This window comes from Vicugna pacos, chromosome 17 (assembly GCF_048564905.1).
Source record: "Vicugna pacos chromosome 17, VicPac4, whole genome shotgun sequence".
Taxonomy (NCBI): domain Eukaryota; kingdom Metazoa; phylum Chordata; class Mammalia; order Artiodactyla; family Camelidae; genus Vicugna; species Vicugna pacos.
In genome coordinates this window covers 29,217,560-29,226,529 of record NC_133003.1, presented here as the reverse complement: position 1 = coordinate 29,226,529, position 8,970 = coordinate 29,217,560, and the positions used below count along the sequence as shown (strand labels likewise).

Sequence of the window (8,970 nt, the reverse complement as noted above, 5' to 3'; positions counted from 1 at the left end):
GGTTTCCAAAAGCACATCCATTTAAAAACGAGGGTCTGAAGAACACCAACAGTGACAGAAAAATGATATTTTCTATAACCTCAGCATCACAGAGAATACTTCCACAAGAAATAGTTTACCAAAAATGGAAATCTTATTATTAAACATATATAGTACTATTCAGCAAAATCTGCTGCTGATGGCAACTTCCAAAACTAGAACTTTTAGAGAATCTCACTCTACTGGGATTTGAAGAAACTCTGAACATTCATACATCAAGTTATTCTTATGACTTTTTGATAGATGGATCTATATGTCAATAAGAGGAAAATTTTTAAAATACCAAATAAATAGCAACCATCAAGGTATTAGGGAAAGGAGGTACAACAAAGAACCATCAAATCGAGCCACAACTTCACATGAACCCACACATGAGGATTAACAAGGCATCTGAGGTCAGCTAATTATAAAACTCTGGGTCTAATAACTGACCTATGTAAGCTTTTAACAAAATGTCACCTGGGTGACCCAATTCTAAAGACATCTAATGCCATCTTGGTATGAATAGTTGACTTCTAGCTTTGAAACAGAAACTGAGTGTAGACTCTAGAAAATGGTGCTATTACTCTGAAATCCTAGCAGGAGGGAAACTATTCAGTGTCTCCTACTTGCTCCAAACAACATTTCTCATAAAAGTTTGTAGAAAATCAAAAGGGGAGCGTCTTCCACAAGGAGGAGGGGCAGGGTTCTCTCTTGAGTGTGAAGCTGGCTTTGGTGTTGCCTCGCTGCAACTGCCGTTTGCCAGCGATGATTGTTTTTCTCTTCCTTTGGGAGAGTAAGAGGGAGAGGGCATAGTCTAAGAAGTTTTGGAGTTAAAAAAAAAAAAGGCGGGGGAGTACATCTTATGCACAATAACGGTGACCACAAATTTAAAGGGAGAAGGAATGATGCATGTGGAACCGAGAAAACTAGTGTTTAATAATCATTTTATTTCCAAGTGACAACTGGAATTTCATAGTTCTGAAGAGAAAGGTGGAAAAATGGATACCCATTTGGAAGAAAATGAAAGCTTCACTTACCGTGTAAAATGCTGGTTTGAAAGACCCTTTCTTCTCAAAGAAAAACTGATCCACTCCCTCTCCCTTCCTCCAGTGGATAATCTTCCCCTCTCTTCTCATTGCCTGATACGCCTACTGCCTTCTCCCATTTGGAAATGGAAGCTTAGCTCCTTCTCTCCTAACAACAGCATCTGTTAAATTCACACCTTTGGCTGGATTCACGCAGCACTTCTGTGCTTCATCTTCACAGAATCAGGCTCCAGGTAGATGGATAATGAACACTTGTGAGAGTGAATGCACTAGACCGATAGGTAAACAATTACAATAAATGTCATTAAGCACCATAGGGGATGAGAGCATGAGCTAATTTCTTCTATGTAAAATTCCCAGAGGCCACTCAGACAAACTTGAGTTTCTCCTAAGCTGGTGGGCTCACTACCCTTGGAGGTAGTATATTCCACCCTCAGATGGCTTTCATTTTTAGAAAACACCTATATTAAGCCAACATTTTCTTCCTTGGAATTTCTCCCCATCAGGTTCTGTTGTGACCCCTGGGGCTCCAGGACGAATCACATCATGCCCGTAACACGTATTTGGTAATTGGAAGGCTACCGTCTTGTCCCCTATGCGTGGCCCTCTCCTAGCTGACAATCTCAGATGTCCAGTGGTTCTTCTGCTGACATATTTGCAAAAGTATTTCTTGAAATCGGGCCCAAAAACATTATCATCATCTGAGGAGCACATTAATCATGCAAATTTCAGGGGCCCCTCATTCACACATACTGAATCAGATTCTGTGGAGTGGGGTCCTAGAATCTGCCCAGATTTAGCATGTGCCCAGATGATTCTTAAGATGATTCTCACCAGCTTCATCTTTCACCTCTGGATGGACCCTTTTGAACAAGCATTCAGGACATTCTCCAATAGGCCAGGTGTCTAGGTACTGTCTTAGAAACACTCTGTAGACAGTTCAAATGACCATATGAAAGAAACACAATTAAACTTTGGGAAAGGTCTATATTGACAGAGCTCTAATTGACTCAGAATGACGTCTGCTCAGTGGACGAGGCAGTGTGGTGGATGGCAGGATGCCTCAGTCTACCAGTGTTAGGTACCGAGCTAGATGACTCTATGAGTACTGCCTACTCAGTCTTCATGACCTGCTAGATCCTTGTTATGCCCACATTATTTAGATGAGAAGACTGAAGCTCTGAGAGGATGAGAAATTTATTTGTTCAGTATTAAAAAAAATATACTGGGAAATCAGAACCCAGATCTCTCCGACCCCAAAGCCCAAATCTTCTTCTCCATTCCCCACTTAGAACTACCAAAAGAAGTGTCCATGATTTGTGCAATATTATTGTCAATATGGTCCCTAAAAGACCCCTTGCTGAAATGTATGAAAGGAGGACATTCAAGGGAAATTACTGTGCTTTTAATCCCTTCACCGGGCAGCAGGAAAGAAACACCTAATGGAAGGAATTTTAGGCAGCACGGCACACGAGAGAGAGGTTGCTGTGTTAAAGGAGACAGGGCCAGCCCTGAAGACAAGACTTCTTAATTGGTTCATTTCCTGATACCCCGGGACAGTATTTTGAGCAGGGATAGAAAAAGTCACCACCTACACAGGCTACTCCATCCAACCGCCTACCGTATGATGGAAAACTCCAAACAGGCAAGAGACACCTACACAAATAGCTCATATCTTTATTTAGAAACTCCCATCCCACTGTTGGGAGAAAAGTCCTAATCAAGACAGCCAGTGACTCAGTCGAGATGAAGCTGTCAAATGGAAAGAGAAAGCACACAATGAAGAGAGACTCAGGTCCCAGGTCCTCAGGCTCTCCTTCCTGCAGTAGGCAAGAGGGATTCTCCCCTCAATATCCCTGCCTCATCAAATCTACAAAGCAGAGCAATCTCAGCTCGGCCCCGGGGCCTGTGAATGCGGGATAGAGGTGACGGCACACTCAAGAACCCACCAGCGTTTCCTGAAGACGTTAATCATGTAAACTTCGTCTCCATCCAAAATTTCTTGTCTTCTTCTCCTGAGAATAGCAAGGTTACTGAAAAAAATGTCACGAGGTGTGACCGCTAGAGAGAAAGCAGAAAACAAATAATATGCGGTCCTCCATTTATTTGAAGTCACAGCCACGAGACATCATAGTAAATGGACTTTGCTAGTTTTCTTCCTGGCAGAGCCAAATTGGAACAAAGAAAGAGTTGCAATGAAGAATCTGTGCAGCTATTTCTGGGCACAAAAGCAGGCCAACAGCAGCAGAGGTCACGTTAAGACAAACAATCCACTCTCGCATGGCGTACCGTAATGTCACTACAATTAGATGGATTAGAGGTTACAGTTCGCCATAGATAGCCATAGGATATCCACTGATAATCACACATTTTGTTCTACCGACAGATAACAGCAGCCCGCAAATGAGATGAGCTTCCTCCGTACACACACATTACATGAAATCAATACTTAATTACAGCAGAGCCTGCATGTGTTGCCGGCAGTCGGGTCTGGTCGGGAGGTGGTGTGAAGCTGCTCTGTTAGAGCAGCGAGTTAACAAGCTGCAAGAGGTGGAGGCACGATGGCAAGGGTGTACCCATCCTGCTGACCATGACTGAGGTCTGGGTTTAAATGAGTCGCCATTTGGACACTGGGCTTGGGTTGGAGAGGAGGATTAAGACACAAATAGTTATACCATTAGGGGAAGAGCAGGTGCTGCCTGTGATGGCAGTTGCTAGAATGCTGCTGCAGATCATACCCCTGTGTGGACGTGTGCAAGGCCCCTCATACAGACTGGAAAGAAGTGGAATGACCCTAGGGAGAAGCTGTGTGGCTAAAGAGAAAGAACGGAGAGCAGAGAATCAGGTGATGTGGGACGGATCTCAGCTCTCCTGCCCTAGCATGCTGCAAAATGTCTCGTGGTTCAAGCTACTTATCCCTATAAAGGGGGTGGTATTTATTCAGTCTAAGCCAGAAGGCCACTGTGAGGATTGAGTGGACTCAGATAGGCAGAAAGTACTTGGCAGACTATGCGCCTCCAGATTACTCTAAGAGATTATTTTTGTTTTAAGAATTGATAAGACCCATATATGCAAAATCATGAATAACCAAGAATAAGAAGTAGTAGCTTCATTTATTAAGTTCCCAGTGCAATGTTAGGCGAGGTCACCCTAAAACCTACACAGACACAAAAAAAGAATAGAGGTGAGACAAAATTGGAGGAGACAGTTCAACTAGAACCAAAGATACAGGCAGAGGAATCTAGGAAATTATGCCATAATTCATCTACGCCATGCTCATGTAATTCCACATTAAAGAGTATTCCACTTGGAACCTGTATGTTCATCTAAGAATTTTCCTATTGTTCTGTTTTTTCAAATTTAAGTTTATTGTGCGCAGCCAGTTCATTTTGAAGTGTACTACTTTTCTATACCTCATTCAAAGGCCAATGGATTTGTTTGTTTGACAAAAATACCTAATCATTCCTTTTTAAAAAAATGAATTTTGTAGGTCTAGCCCTGAAAACTGTTTTTAGAAAGTAAGATTAAAAGATATGGATAGAAAAAGAGAACTACAGAAAACAAGAGGAGAAGGCTCCTTTACAAAACAGTTTAAAGGCTTGCCCTCAAAGGAGGAAGCGGGTTGTTTGTGGATGCAAAAAAAAAAAAGCCCACCTTGGTCTGGCCTCACACCTCACAGCTGTGTGACTTTGAGATGGTGAGTGGGCTTCCCGGGGCCTTGGTTAAATGGCAAATGTGAGCATGAGGAATCCAAAGGTCTGCTGTGGACAGTCCAGATTCTTCCAGGTGATTCCAGTGTTTCTCCATCAGCCCCTTGGCTTTGCTTACCTCACTACGAAGCCTTCCTTGAAACTGACAAGCACACCTATCTCTTGACGGGGCGAGGTCTGCCCCCTTGACTTGTATCATTCACCCCGTCACCAAAAACAGAGCAACTCATTTCCCAGCTGACAAACTGGCATAGCATGAAAACAAAAACTCTTCATCCAGTTCCCATTAAGTTGGCCGATGTGAAAACAAGACACAGTCATCAGACACAAGTGCCTAGGTTTCTAAAAATCAGAATTTTCCATAGATGGGTCAAGATGAAATGTACACTAAAGTATTCTAGCTTTACTGGGCGCCTTCTTATGCATTTGCTAAATAGGATACACTTAACAGTGGACATGTTACTGATTGAAACCAAAGGTGCTCCTGAAATTTGGGGCATTATAGAAGGTGAGGTCATTAGAGCACTGTACCAAATTACAGAGCCACCACACTGCGTGCAGATTTGAATTATGTGAATTCAGTATAATGTGACATAAAATACATTGAGACAAAATTTGAAATAATGCAACTCTAACCCTTCCCCAAATTAAAAGTTTGTCAACAATCACATGATTTAATCTCAGAGCTGAAGGAGGCAAGTGAACTGTAAACCAAATTTATGCCAGGGCTACAGGGGACACTCATTTCATCTGGTAAACAAAGCTTCCTCCTACCTGTTGTTGGTATTAGTCTTGAAATAGGTGAATTTTGAATTATGTTTAAGACTCCAGGGATGTAGTCGTCAAATAACGTACAACATCACTGCATATGTTTTTTGTTTATCATGTAAGAACCCCAGATCCAGACAGATGCCCGAAACCTAAGGGCTGCTGGGAACGAGCGTCATGAGACAGATTGTTCTAGAAAGAGGAAAGGGAAATTTTTCCTTATAAGGGATGACCTATGTTTGGTGGATACCAGACTGCATCTAACACTACATTTCCTGACAGTCATTTCACCCAGCTAATCCATCAGGGACACATTCATGAAATGACACTGATCTCAGTCTCTAGGATGCATGCAAGATCTAAAACACGCTGCTGGGCCCTTGTGTCATTCTTTGGGCTCTTGAAGTCACTAACAGAAGATTCTCAAACTCACAGGCACATTTGGAAACTGCTTTACAGTCTTAGAAAGTGCTTTCACGTATATTAATGCACACTTATCTTAGTGTCCGAAGCAACTCCATGAGACGAGCAAGATGCGGAAACTAAGATGCCAAGAAGACAAGCAAAACGCAAAAAGTCACAAAGCCAAGCTGTATGAGACCAGGTCTTCAGACTCCATGCCAGAGGCTCCTTATATCACATCAAGCTGTGCTCTGCTTTGAAACGATCAAAGAGAAGACGGTCAGCTCTCCACTCAGGGATAGGGAAATCTCTCCAAGGAGTAATACTTATTCAGCCTCATACCCTGGACTACTTGCTTTCTGTTTTGGGGCTGCCCAGTCTCCATCCTCCAACCTTCCCCCACTGGATACAGTCTTGTTTGACCACTGATGCAAATATCCCACTCTCTCCTACCAAGGCTGAGCGAGTGAGCAAATGAGCCAATTGGATGCTTGCTTCCTTCCAGGAGTCTCAATTTCAATCAAGAGAAGGACACAAGGAAAATGGCTGGGGCTTATTTAGTGAGCCTCAGCCCTCTGATGCTAAAAAATAATTCCTGTCAACTAGATTGTCTTGGTTCCTATTTCCAAGCCTGCTACTTCAGCCTCTTACTGATTCTGTAAGTAACCCTGTCCTTCCAACTAAGTCTTTGTCTTTGCATGTAAATTGATACCCCAAGACTGAGTGATGAGAGTTCCTGTGAGTGTGTGTGCATGTGTGTGCACAAGTATGCACATGAACATGCTCTAAAATTTAGACCACATGTCCTAAAGAAAATGCTTTGCAATTTCTATTTCTAGTACGTGATATCTTGCATGATTATTGAAAACAACATGCTAAATTTTATATGAGCATTTTAAATGGGGGGTTAAGATTGCTCTTGTTGAAATGAATGAGAAGTTTGTCTTACACTGAGGACCATTTAGTATCTGATGCAGTTTCATTGTCCTGCTTCTCTTTTTTTCACAGCCAGAAACCAACACAATTACATTTGTGTCTTAATTGAATTAGTGGGCTTTTTTTTTTTTTTGGAGATGGCATATTATTCCAAACTACCATCAAGCTGGTAACATACCAGGTCTGCCCTTTCTTATGTGTGTTCAACAACAACAACAAAAATGGCTAAAAACATTCCCTCTGACTGCACAAAGGGTGAAGCACTTACCTAGAAGTTGTGGATCAAAAACCCCCAAGATTTCTGTCAAACTTAAATTGACTTTATCACATTTCCCCACTCTATAGCTTACACTCTTGATGGCATGCTTTTCTCCATGATCCCAGTAATTCCAAAGCAATGACATTTCCAAGAAAGGAAATGCAATAAGCAAAGTAAATTCATAAAGCGGGACTCTGAATGCATTTCTGCCATCTTTGGGTTGATGTCTGGTCCTAGAAGATATACCCTGAGCAGCAGGGAGATCATTTGTAATCTTTATTATGATGACAGCAACAAATACTGAAAAATGCCCTCCCACAACTGAAGATGACTCCAGAATTCTCCGTAATTTCCAAAGACTATTGTATTGGGCATCAGCATATGCACAGAAGAAGCATCAACATATGCACGGCGTTATCCCCCTCAAATTTACAACTATGTGTCTAGAGGGCTTTAGGCTAGAAATGGGCAGAAGTATTTAGTTCCCATGGAGGCGATCATGTTGATAAGCTGCTTCCCAGGGTTTATGGTTAAGATTTAACCTGAATTTGAATGGATTTGTGTGCTTTTGTTGACACTGAATGTTGCTGACAATATAATAAATGAATTAAGAGAAGAAAGGAAGGAAAGAAGGGAGGAAGAAACAAAGGAATGAAGGGAGGAAGAAACAAAGGAATAAAGGAAGGAAAAAAGAAATTTCTTTTTCTCTTTCAACTTATACTGTATGTGCTAGTCAATAATCTACATACGTATTGTCCCTGGAAAAATGTCAATCCCAGACAGCCTTCCCCACCCCTCAGCCCCTGCCATATTCTCTTCCCTGATTTACATCAGCCATTCTTTTTCTTTTCAGGAAATGCAAAGGCACGTTAGCATTATCCCACAAAGAGCATCATCAGGAAAGCAAGTATCAGGCATGCGGAGGATAGACTTTATCACACAGCCCAGTGGAGATGGATTTTAAGCTTCGGTTTGGGGGAATTATCTATGCTGCTCTTTCCTCTCATTAATGCAGATGTTAAAAGATTAACTATATCTACAAAATACACTTTTATAAAAGAGGCATGCAGACTTAATTAAGAATTTAACTGTGAATGCTACTGTAAAAAAAATTATAATTGTGTCTAATGTGAAAGATTTTAATTTTTCCCTTGTCTAGTTTCTTCATTATTTAGGTAAAATTATGATAATCAGGTATTATATGCCAGATTACTCAAATGAATGGAATGAATGTAGATTTTTTTTAAATTACCATATACTCCAGCTTTGCACTGTACCAAATTTAGGAAAAGTGCAAGTCATACATATTAATGAGGCTTTATCACCATTTAAATTTGCCAGCTAACTACAGGCTATTATTTTGAAAATACAGCTCTGCATTCAAACGACCTTGGTACTGCCAGCAAGTCCACCAACAGAGTGTTTCCTTACCGTTCACAGATGCATACATGCCCCAGTCTAAGGCCAGGAAGGATCTCTGCAGGCGCCCCTGCCTCCAGGAAGGCTCCCCACCCCTCCTCACCCTGGTTTTGGGAACCCTCAGGTGCGCTCCCGTAGGGAGCTGTCCTTCCTCTCCAAAGAACTCATCACACAGTAAAGTCTGGTGGTGAACTGCGAATTCAGAATGCAACGGCCGTGTCTCCTCCCTGCTGTATTCCAGTGCCCAGAGAAGGTACTCATTGGATGAAGGAGTCACTGAATGAGTGAATGAATGGATGCAACAAGTACTGAGCACTTCTTAGATGCCGGGTTCTACCTCTCATGATATGGCGGGATCCCAGTCTTTATGACGCTCATGTTCTATTGAAGGGGTGCTCTCATCTCTAGT

At 41.9% G+C, this 8,970-nt stretch overlaps 1 non-coding gene across 1 annotated transcript; it reads left to right on the top strand.

Moving 5' to 3' along the window:
- Positions 1-622: 622 nt before the first annotated feature.
- On the top strand, positions 623-844 carry LOC116284042 (small nucleolar RNA U3). Its single transcript, XR_004193829.1, has one exon. It is a non-coding gene; the product is annotated as a small nucleolar RNA U3 (small nucleolar RNA).
- The last annotated feature ends 8,126 nt before the right edge of the window (positions 845-8,970 follow it).